Source organism: Pinus tabuliformis, chromosome 4_1 (genome assembly GCF_031772625.1).
Source record: "Pinus tabuliformis cultivar Carrire ecotype Pingquan chromosome 4_1, CPIR1, whole genome shotgun sequence".
In the NCBI taxonomy this organism is placed as follows: Eukaryota; Viridiplantae; Streptophyta; class Pinopsida; order Pinales; family Pinaceae; genus Pinus; species Pinus tabuliformis.
This window is the reverse complement of record NC_142303.1, coordinates 566,778,134-566,790,817: the sequence shown is the minus strand read 5'-3', so window position 1 is coordinate 566,790,817 and position 12,684 is coordinate 566,778,134.

Here is a 12,684-nt window from a genome sequence, read left to right as displayed (position 1 = left end):
ACATGGTGCAGTCGGGTGGTCCAATCTTGTTGAATCAAATCCAAAGGATCCTGAGGTATTTTAACAATCGTTGCCTTGACCTCCTGCAACACCTCATCAATACACTCAAATCCATCCTCAAAGCTAAATGTCATCAAGAATCCCTGTCACAAAATGTCCCACTCTTTTGTGCCATGGCGAAGCTTTGTTTCCAAGTACCAATTCATCGGTATTACATCCAAAGTATGACAGAACAAATGCACCCACTCAGGCTACAGCTCTGCTCCATAAACTTCAATCCAATTGGCCAAATGATACTGCAAATCATTCCTTCCATCATACTTCTCTGTTAATCGAACTTTCAGGCACCCAAACTATATTCTCATCATTTTTCTGTACTCATGCCAGTCATCAAAATTGTCTTTGTGCATACCCCACCATCTTACGGGCGTAGCGCGCAGTGCCAAATCCAAGGCTTAGAAGCAATGATTCTCTGGCACTTCCCTTTCAAATGCATCCAAAAATCTATCAACGTCAGTTAACCCATCATAATAAGGCTGACTCCTTACCTCCGACAATACACAATGCAATGATTTAGTCATCATGTTACATCACAATGTAGACACTTTGTGTAATCGATTCTGCCAATGTTCCAACTCCTCATTTGAATATGATGTGCAAGAACTTTCATGGTCCCATGCAATACATCCATCCGTTGTCGGATTCACCCAATTTTGATCTCGCGCTGTTATCTTATAAATCTGGTCCAAATCATCGTCACTTTCATAATCGCGAAATGGTTTAGTATAACACGGTCCTTCTGCAGGGTCTAAGGGTACTACTACGTGGAGCGGTTTCTTCTCAAATGTCATCATCCGCTTCTTCAAATTGATCACTCCATTCATGTCAGTGGCCCAATCAATCCCAAGGAGTGCAGGGTAGGGATTGTTGTCATCCACAATCTCTATCACTTCAAAATCGACCAATATTCTCATGCCTTCAATATCTACTATCACTCCCTGCAATCTTCCCATGGGGATGATCTTTTGGAAAACCCTTCTGCAGGGTCTAAGGGTACTTCTATGTAGAGCAGTTTCTTCTCAAATGTCATCATCCGCTTCTTCAAATTGATCACCCCATTCATGTCAGTGGCCCAATCAATCCCAAGGAGCACAGGGTAGGGATTGCTGTCATCCACAATCTCTATCACCTCAAAATCAACCAATTTGCTTGCACCTTCAATATCTACTATCACTCCCTGCAATCTTCCCATGGGGATGATATTCTGTTGATTTTTCATCTGTAATTTAATCAGAGACCACTGTAGCATAGGTCTCCACATTCTCTCCCATGTCTGTTTAGGAAAAACATTTGCATCTGACCCTAAATCCATAATAACTTGATCCATATCATACTCTCCTATCTGTGTAGTGAGCCTCATCTCACGCCCTGTTCTTTGCCTTATGCTTACCAATCTTTCTGACTATGCACAGTCCCTTAGGAGAGTTTTCTTTTCTGACACACTTATTTATTAGATACATAGAAATAGGAATTAACTTCTCAAACTCGTGAATCTTCCTGTCCAACCACTCTTCAATTTTTCTTTGTTGGGTTCTAGTGGCATGACATCAGACATCCCTTATTCAGATCTCGGTCCCGGCAACGAAACCATTTTTTGGCTTGTAGGGAATTAACCCAGGTTCAGAGGTGATTTAGCCAAGCAAATCCTAGTACTACTGGCCCTTTCGGCAACCGTCTGCAGAGCGTGCATTGAGGTCTCACCCGAAGTAGTATGGGAGGGTGCTAGAACCAAGTTTCCACACCCTGGGGATGTCTGATGGGCTTCTGGAGGTCTACGGTTTGACCCTGCGCGCTCGTCGCTATGCGCACTTGTTATTCCTTCGCAACCTGTGATGCTGCTTTCATGCAGCCCCACTCAGGGCGCAACCCATATAATACCCAAATTCCTTGCTATTTAATCTATTATTACCTGATTACTTAACTTGTGTGTGTAAGATTAATGATTATTACAACATATTCACCAATTATATTAGTGCAAGTGATAAATAAACCAATATAAATGTAAAGAAGACAATGGACAACAGATACGCAGAAATAGAAATTAAATTCTCTTTATTATTCTTCAATCCAGATTAGAGACTCAACACCGCCCTATGCACTTAGCTGCAGGGGTCCGCGCACTCAGCTGCAAACTCTACTAGGCCTCTATGCACTTAGCTGCTGAGCCTCTTCCTACCACTATGACCCAATACACTTAGACACTTCTTCTATGTTTGCACCATTCCTATTCTTTTCTCTAAAAAAATCGCTATCATTACACTTATAGCCTCACTCTATTTATACACTCCCATGGTCTGCAGACCATGGGTAGGCCGACATGACTTTACATTACATTACAATATTTTAGTGCAGACAACCCTATGACTCATCCTATACTTCGCGCTCCGTGGCCGCAATTCACGGAGTCTTACAAAACCTTTGACCAAAACTTGGGCTTTGAGCCCCAAATCATGTTGTGGAGGGGATTCCATGCCCAATAGGCCCCCAACACAATCATCGTGACTCACCCTGAGTGACTCTGCTGGTGTGGTGATCTTGGCACGAAGCCCCTCGAACTGGTCCCCTACTGTTCAAAGGTCCGCAGCGCATTGCTCTGCGGTTCGCTATATTATTGCTTCAAAATCATCTACGGCTGAATTATGTCCTTATCTTGGTACTGGCATCTGCTGCGCGTGTTTATAGTCTCATGCCTTGGTCTGGGTCCTCGAGTCGTGAAGACTGTTCTTCAGCCGGTTAGTCAGATAGCCGACCGACCCGTGTAGGGCTTCAAGCAACTGTCGTTTACCTTGCCTGGGAAGGGTTCTCCATTTAGGTTAACTAATTGGATGGTGCCTCCCTCTGTGACTTTCTTAACCATGTATGGTCACAGCCAATGCATTCTGAATTTTCCCAGGAATTTTTCAAAATTACTGTCATACAACATTACCAAGTCGTTTACCTTGAAGGTGTGCAACTTGATATGGCAATCCTGCCAGGCCTTTTCTCGCTGTTTTTGTACATGTTGATGAAATCCAGCCAGAAACCATTTTTCATCGAGTTCTTCTATTGTGCAAGCCTTGCTTCCAGGGCTTCACGGTCCTTCATACCTGTGAACGCTACTATTCGCAGAATAGGTATGATGTATTCCATCGACATGACAGCTTCCTTGCTATAGAATAACTGGAAACGTGTCTATCCCGTCAATTTCTTGCACGTTGTTCTGTACGCCCATAATACGGCAGCTATGCGCAGGTCCCAGTCGTTTCACTATATGTTACATACTTTAGTCAGCACAGTCTCTAGTATTTTGTCGAATGCCTCGACTGTCCCATTAGCTTATGGGTGGTACAATGTACTTTTCTGATGATACACCGAGAACTCTTCTGTGAGCACGCTGATGGTTTCATTCAGAAAATGTTTTCCACGGTCACTCATTAAAATTTTCAAACAACCAAATCGTGTCAACACTTTTTCGAACAAAAACATTGTAGTCATAGTGGCTATGCAGTCCTTGACTGGCTGCACTTTTTCCCATCGTGTCAGGTACTCCGTCGCGGTGATGATGTAGCATGCACCCATCTTTCCAAGAGGTTTGATCAGTCCCACAAAGTTGATTGCCCATTTATTGAACAGTTGTAGTGTCATTTGTGGATTTAGTGGCATCTCGTACCTTCATGATGGTTTTCCAGTCCTTTGACATATGTCGCGAGCCCTACAGTGTGCTTTTGAATCCTAGTGCAGGGTTGGCCACCATAACCCTGCGCGGAGAATCTTCTGGGCAGTTGTGCGTCCTGCATAGTGTCCTCTTGCAGCACCCCCATGTGCTTCCATGAGGACCTGACCTTGTTCAAATTTAGGTATATATCTTCACAATATCTCATCATTTCTCATTTTGTAGAGGTGCCCCACGATGACAGAAAAGTCCGCCGCAACCTAGATCTGCATAAGGGATGTCCGATGTTGTGCCACTGGAACCTAACAAAGAAAGAAATGGAAGAGTGGTTGGACAAGAATATTCATGAGTTTGCGACACAGAAAAACAGAACTCCGTGAGTATCTAAGGAACAGTGGTTGGAACGCTACTTGTATATGGAAATCCACGAGATTTTCTTTGCATCCTTTCCTTCTGAGTTGTATGATTGGATCGTGAAGTTAGTAGACAGCCATGGAATGTGTAGGCTCGACAAAACAATAGTGTGGACTCCGGAATTAGTGCGTAGACTAGAAGCGTTAGAAGATAAGATTGCGCAAGCTATGGACCACTGGCTCGACCAGATAATAGGAGGATTTATCACTGAGTTTGCAGTAGACACGACCGTGAGCTACAGTAAGACAAAATGATGTTTTCTCAAGGGATCGCGAGGTAAGTATATTAAATCTTTGAACACTTGGATTAAGATGCTATTGTGTGTGATCCAAATGGAAAATGGCATCAACCCATGGTATTCATCCACCCATGGAATTTACACATGGTATTGTAAGTGGCATCCACCCATGGTATTTATCCACCCATGGTATTGTGATATCCACCCATGGTATTCATTCACCCATGGAATTGACCTGTGGTATTGTGACATCCACCCATTGTATTCATTCACCCATGGAATTGATCCATGGTATTGTAACATCCACCCATGGTATTCATTCACCCATAGAATTGACCCATGGTATTGTAACTCAAAAATATGATAAGTAACAAGTCGCATTTTGTAAAAGGACAGATGGTCTGCCACAATGTAGCTTTTATAGTTATTATCAGTTTTAATAAAAAGTTTCTTTGTGGTTTTATTTACTGTGTGTTCTGTCATTTTCTTTCTAGCATTGCAATTCTTCAGATCTTGAGGACCTCCCCCACAAGATCCATTTCAATCTTTTAGATCTTGGGGGTCTCCCCCCAAGATCCAGATCAGTGGTATCAGAGCAAGTTACGATTCCATGGGAATGAGGGTTTCATGCATATTTCAGTTTCAATTTTTTGCAGCAATATTCAACAAACTTCAGGCATGCGTTGCAACCTCCATAGAGCACTTTCTTGGGCCAAGCAGGAAGAATTTTTCTTTTTTCATTTTTTTGCAGGAATTTTCTTTTGGCTGACACGTTTTTAGATTAGATCTGAAACATTTGGTACAATATTTAGAAAAAAAATAACAAATCTAGATTCCTTGTGAAAAAATACCAAAATTCAAAAAACAAATCGGCCAAATCGAAGTTTAGATGAGGGAGATATCGCTGATTTAAAATTAGCTATGTTGTAGAATTTTTTTCTGATGACAACTAGTGGACGACGACTCTCCTATCATTTTTGAAGTTTTTGTGCAGAATTTCAGGAAAAAGATTGTAGATTTGAGCTCCTCTTGAAAAATCACCCAATTGAAAAAACAAAATGGGTCAAATTAGAGTTCGGATGTGAGAGATATCACTCATTTAAAATCAACTATTTTTTCCGAACATTTGTGATGGCAGAAACAATTGCAGTGCGAATCAGAGATTCTAGGGTGTCCAGATAAGGATTTCCAACAGATGAGAAGATGCAAAGTCATCCTTCTGCTTCCAAAAATAGGTTATAATAAATATTCTGAGTTATATTGACCGAGTTATGTCCATTTTAATTCTAGAGCAACATTCGGAGCGGGTTCCCATTGGAGACGTGCCCTCCCACCCCACTTTAGTAGGTACTTGCTTCACATTCATCAGTTTCAGCATAGCAGCATTCGGCTTGGGTTATTTGGAGACATTCCCTCCCACCCCTGGCTATGTAGGCACCTACTACTTCATTAATAGCCAACATCATGGTTATGGGTCAACTGCACAAAATCCTTGTCATCGAAGTCCATTTGTTAGGCCGCACACTGTTAGTATCATAGTTGGTCACAAGCATTACAGGGTATCTCTATCCTCGGATCTTTGTTTGTCATGGTTATGGGTCATCTACAAACCCACACTTCATTGAATTCCATTTGCTAGGCTGCACACTATCAATATCATAGTTGGTCACAAGCATTACAGGGTATCTCTATCCTCGAATCTTCATTCATCATGGTTATGAGTCATTCACAAACCCACACTTCATTGAAGTCCATTTGCTAGGACACACACTGTCAGTATCATAGTTGATCACAAGCATTACAGGGTATCTTTATCCTCGGATCTTTGTTCATCATGGTTATGGGTTAACCACATAAAATCCTTCTCTTCAGTGGCTCTTCATATTCAACAAAGGCTTTGCAGAAGGGAACTTCACGCAATGGGGACCATTGCTTCTTAAGGAGGGAGGAATGATCCAAATGGAAAATGGCATCAACCCATGGTATTCATCCACCCATGGAATTTACCCATGGTATTGTAAGTGGCATCCACCCATGGTATTTATCCACCATGGTATTGTAAGTGACATCCACCCATGGTATTTTCCCATGGTATTGTGACATCCATGCATGGTATTCATTCACCCATGGAATTGACCCGTGGTATTGTAACATCCACCCATGGTATTCATTCACCCATAGAATTGACTCGTGGTATTGTAACTCAAAAATACTATAAGTAACAAGTCGCATTTTGTAAAAGGACAGATGGTCTGCCACAATGTAGCTTTTATAGTTATTATCAGTTTTAATAAAAAGTTTCTTTGTGGTTTTATTTACTGTGTGTTCTATCATTTTCTTTCTAGCATTGCAATTCTTCAGATCTTGAGGACCTCCCCCACAAGATCCATTTCAATCTTTTAAATCCTGGGGGCCTCGCCCCAAGATTTGCATCAGTGTGAAAAGAGGGTTATGTGAATAAATTAATGTTTGGGACTACACGGAGAGGGAAGTTCTACAAAAGCGGAAGTAGCGAAGAGTTGAAAACCAGTCCCTTAATTTCACCCTCGCGGGAGAGCGAGGAAGAGCTCACGAAGGTTTCTTTGAGAAGCGTGGTCAATTTGATAAGACAACAGATTCCATGTTTACCACCTCCACCCACACCACCACCCGTTTCACCCCCCTCACCTCCATCTCCACCCACTCCACCTCCACACCACCTCAGTTCAGTATGGCGAGTGCGATAAAACTACTGGCATTTAGAGGAGTGGGGGATGAAGATCCGGACCAATTCTGGTTCGTGGTAAGAACAGTATGGGAAGCACAAGGTGTCACGGATGACAATATTAAGAAGGCTACACTGGTAAGCACACTGCAGGATCGCGCATTAACATGGTATATCAAGCATTCTAATGACCACCCAAACGCAGGAATCACACAGATCCAGGCCACGTTGAACAGGGAATTTGGCAAGCCCAAGTCAGAAACACAATCAATCATCAGGTTTAAAGAGATTGTGATGCTCCCGGGAGAGACCCCCTCGAATCTGGATCAAATGCTAAAGAGTACAATTTGCGAAGCCAACATGGCGTTAACGGATGGATAGCATCGCGCATGGTTTGTAGCATCTCTGACACTGCACTTAAGGACAGCGTTGTCACAGTAAAAGCTTTCTACCCAGGCCGAAGCATTGGAAATGGAAATGTGATTACATGAGACCCCTATACAAGATCCTGGGTTAGGAGTCCAACAAATCCACGTGCAACTGCAGAACCTGTGTCTGGAAATGTAGATTTTGAAACAGGGCAGGGAACCTTGGCCGGAGGCGTGCAAGGAAGTATGGTGCATAAAATGCAAAGGCCAGGGGCACAACAAAGATCATTGTCCAGTGTTTGCGGACTACTTGGCGGGAGGAGGGCCGATGTCGTTAAGACCGGAGGCACAGGTAGGGTTGAGCATGGTACCTACATTATGGTGCACGATTTGTCAGATAGGAGGGAAACACACTACGAATAATTGTCATTTGTTGCAGAAGTATACGCAGACATCCCAACAATTGTTTTGTAATTTCTGTAGGTCAGTAGGCCATGATGAACACACCTACCAAAGTTACGAATTAATGATGGATCGGACCCTTGCCTACAAGGTGTAGACCGAAACGTGAGCCCTCCACCCCAATATAGGGATGGCATGCACTGGATTTCAGGGGTGCGGTCGAGGACGAGGCAGAATGGGACCAGCAAGGGGTCGTGGACAACTAATTTGCTACAATTGCGGAGGGCCAGGGCACTATGCCCACGATTATACCAACCCGACAAGGATATCATGTTTGTATTGTGCTTAGTTTGATCATGAGGTAGAAGACTTCCCTTCGTTGATCGCAAGGATGTGCGAAAAAGGGGTATTCCTCCAGCCTCCTCCGACTCAGAATGTACAGATGATGAGGTCCAAGCCGTGCGAGGAAGACTTGAATGTAAACATGATACTCAAGATCGGTATGAGCATGAGATATGATAAGGGGAAGAAACTAGAAGAAATTGGATGGGTTTGCAAGGCTCCTACAAAGGAACCCAAGTTTGATTTAGAACGTGTGGAGACATTCATGGAAGCTAAGAAGAGCTTCATGGAGGCCTCCACTTCAGGTAGTAAGGATCAACTAGAACACGGAATGGATCCTTCCATGCTCACTACCTTTCTGGGGACATGAACGAAACTGTCATGCAACAGTAAGGCGGTTCAAATACTACAAGAACTTATCACTAGATGTGCAGGGTCAGGAGAACCCCACATGGTCTGGAAACTAGGGAAACATGCCTTGTGCACCGGAAGGGAAATGAGGTTGACTGCGCAAATTGGCGAGTATGAAATGGATCAGGTAATTCTAGATCTGGGTTCGGACACGAATGTACTACCAAAGCAAAGATGGGAATGCATGGGTAGACCCGCGTTACAATGGTCCCCTATTCAGTTACGAATGGCGAACCAACAGAGGATTTTGCCCATGAGAAGATTGCAAGGGGTAACCATAGATATTGAAGGGGCGAGCGCGCAGGCAGATATTGAAGTGATAGATATTGTCGATGAAAGTAATCCCTATCTTGCACTGCTAGGAATAGACAGGGTCACTGACATGAACAGAGTCATAAATATGAAGAAGCGCAAAATGATCTTTGAGAAAAAGTCACTGTGCATAGTAGTACCACTAGATCCAGCTGAAGGAACACGATACACTGAATTAGTGCATGATGATGATAGTGATGATGATCTTGATTGTATTTATAAGATAACTGCGTGAGACAAGGATTGGGTGAATCCGACTACAAATGGGAGAATTTCATGGGACCACGAAAGCTCCTGCACTTTGGATTCAGACGAAGAAGTAGAGTGATGGCAGAATCGGTTGCATTAAGTAACAATGCTTAATTGCAACATGATGGTTAGATCACTGCGTTGCATGACAACAGAGGCAAGGGAGCTGCCGACAGATGATGGATTGTCAGTGGTGGATAAAATTTTGAGCCAATTTGAAAGCACAATACCAGAACAATATCGGTTTGATGTGTTGAAGTGGGAACTGCGTGCAACACCCACACGATGGTGGGGTACACATTAAGGAAATTTTGAGAACTAGCGCGGATGTAGAAGGATGATGCGCCTAAGTTTTGGAAAACCCTAGCTTTGATTGAAAGTCAGTCAATAGGGGTGGAACAACTTGCATGCCCACCTTTCTTGATGGGTACAGACATATGCTGAACAGCCTGCACAAGCACACACCAGCCCCAAAATAGAGAATTGAAACAAATCGCAACAACAAGAAAGGCGACGCGTGCTACCACTTATCCACGTTGAAGCATTCGATCGGGTGTGTAGAGTACTGAACAAGGTTGACCAGCTGAAATGAACTGATTGGGACCTGCGCATGCTAGCGGTTCGATGGGCCTACCGGACCATGTGCAAAACCTTGAACGCAGAGACGATCCCAAAGGTGTAGAATGGAGTGCTAACTATACTAATGGAAGAAGATCCAAAAGAAGGTGCAGAATGGAGTGCTAGCCGTACTGATGGAAGAAGATCCAAAAAGGAATCCACACGTACTAGCTCCCGCAGTGGTGGTAGTGCGTAATGGCAAGGAGGAAGAAATCACACATCTACACGAGGATGAACATCTAAGAATTTAGGAACCATCCGGTGGAGAAACCTTAGACTCTGCGAACTTGAAAAGGACCGAGTACGATTGAGAAAGAAAAGCATTTTGATGGACGTTGAGATCACAAGGTTGGAAAACAAGATCGTGCAAGCATGTCTTGTCGAGAAACCAAGGATGACAAAGCCAGATACGGATGACCACACCACTAAATTAGATGAATTTCGCCAAGAATTTATGACTCTGCTACCATGGCTACGATCGCACCTCACCAAATGCAGTAACCAAGGGAGCGCACTACATATAGTAGAATGCGCGGCACCAGCTATCGCGAAGGCAAATGAGGAGTTCCTGCAGACTACACCAAAAGGCGAGTTGAAGTCTCACACAGGTGGCACGACCACCTGACTAGTTGTAAGGGGAACAGTCTCAGTTCTCTACGCAGTTGAAAGAGAGCGTGGGACTCTAAAAGAGTCTGTGTGGGAACTACGCAATAAGGGAGGTGTGTGCAGAACTAGCATGTCCCAAGGTTCGCACCTACGTATGGGGGGACACATTACCACACGGGTAGGCTGGGAAGTGACTGTTGGTGTCACTTTTCATGACGTGATGTCTGATTTAAGGCAAAAGGGAGCGAGCGGTGGGCATTTTAGACATGAATTAAGGACAATATTTGGGACAATTTGCCGCCAAGAAAGCATTGATGACTCAGAAATGGGGGCGACAATCGACTTCAAATTCAAAAGGTGCTATAAAACTCCAAGGGCTAGCCATGAGACAACACTTATTCATTTAAGATTTGAGCAATCACATAGAGCATAGAGTGTTGAGCGCCAAGCAATATTTGAACCCCCAAGTTCATGAACAACCACGAACAGTTCAAACAGGATGACGAATACTAGGAGAGGTGTGGGTTTTGTAGGGAGTACCGCTAACGAAGCCGTGTAGAACCCCACGGTGCCGGATGTCCCCAGATATGCTGGGGATGTGCCGAAAATTCTGAATTCACCTCAGACACCGAGGCCCAAGAAGGATAAGTAGGTAGCGAGACCTGTCCGCATGTCCCCGCGGAATCTGCGGTTTAGTAAACTCTCCATGGCAGAAAAGGGCAAGGTTGTCACCATTGAGACAGATGATGAGGAGGACCTAAAGGCACTCATCGACGAGATAGAGGTAGCCAAAGACATGGACGAAGACATCCAGCCGGTACACGTTGCAGCGAAATTACCTGAGTATGTCCCTCTCCAGAAAGGGAAAGCTAAGGTACCCAAGGATTTTGATGCCGCCAAGAGCACACTCTAAACACCGCTCCTCCATGATGGAATTGTGTTTGAGGGCTCGCCCTTGGGCCATGTGCCCACAATGAAGTTTGAATATTGGGACCTCGAGGACAGTGAGAAGTGCCCACATTTAGAGAATGAGAACCTCTTGAAGCAGAGCATGGAGGGGTCAGTTACAACACTAGAGATATGGCAATGGCTGCGCGGTGTGGAGAAGGCCGGACTAATTCATCTACTATGGATTCCACACTTTCACCGCACGCTTATGACAATTTTCATCATCAGGCATCTTCTTTTCCTAGTGCACAATGGGTACTTATGGCTGGAGGAGCCTATTCCCATCACGGCGGATCTTATTGACAGGATTTCCCGGCTCCCCTGTAAGGGAAAGGACCCCATGGAGATAGCTAAAAAAAGCAGAGATTTGGCGCTCGAAAATGCCATGAAGAAGAAATACAAACTGGAAAAGAAGAATAGGGGTTACGAAATCAGATAAAGGGGTGCGTGTAGCCACCCAACTCCTGACCGTGAAGGTGATGAGAAAATGCAGCGGAGATGAGGTACTAGTGCCGGTAGTTGCACTGGCAGTGCAATGCACGAAGGGGGTACAATTCAACTGGGTCGAGTTCCTCTACAAGGAGTTCCTAACTAACTGCAAGGAAGCTCAGGAGCAGGGCAAGACCTTCCACTATGTGTGGTTGCTCTTGTCTATTTTACTAGTAACAGGGGAACTGCTTGAGGACAGTCAGTTCCCTAATATTGAAAAGGACTTACAAGAGGCCGCAAAGTACGCATCTCTCTGGGCTACTAACAACACCACGCGGATCCGGGAAACTAAGATCTTCTGGGTGCTCATGGAGGCGAGTGTTTGGATGTGGATCAACAGGAGGTCGCGCTTGTCCCCCACAGAGTACAACAGTTTGTAGAGCTTTGCAGACTTCAAGGAGGACATGCACAATGTGTATATCAAGGCGCATAAGCATCCGGTGCAGACATGGACCAAGCTCCCCTTCATTGCCATTGATGATGTGATCTTCTCAATGCTAGAATCATGGCCTCCTGAGTGGTATGCCCCGGATCTGGCTGAGTAGGATAAAACAGTAGCACAAAACCAGAAGGATGCAACCAAGTTGCGTATCACCTAGTTGGCCCAGCAAAAGAACAACGAGCAGTTGGCTGTGGAGGTAAGGGCTGCCCACGAGGCAGCAAAGGTAGCCGCAGAGCATGCAAAGGCCACCGAAAAAGTAGCAGCAGCACAGGCAACGGGGGCCACCACGACGCAAGAGGAATAGGGCCAGAACTTGTCTACAGGACAAGGAGCAGAGGACACAACAGAAGCCACGAATGCAAGCGCAACATCCACACAGCTGAAATGTTCACGCGTCATGGAGAGATCAGGTCCATGAAAAAAGGTTAA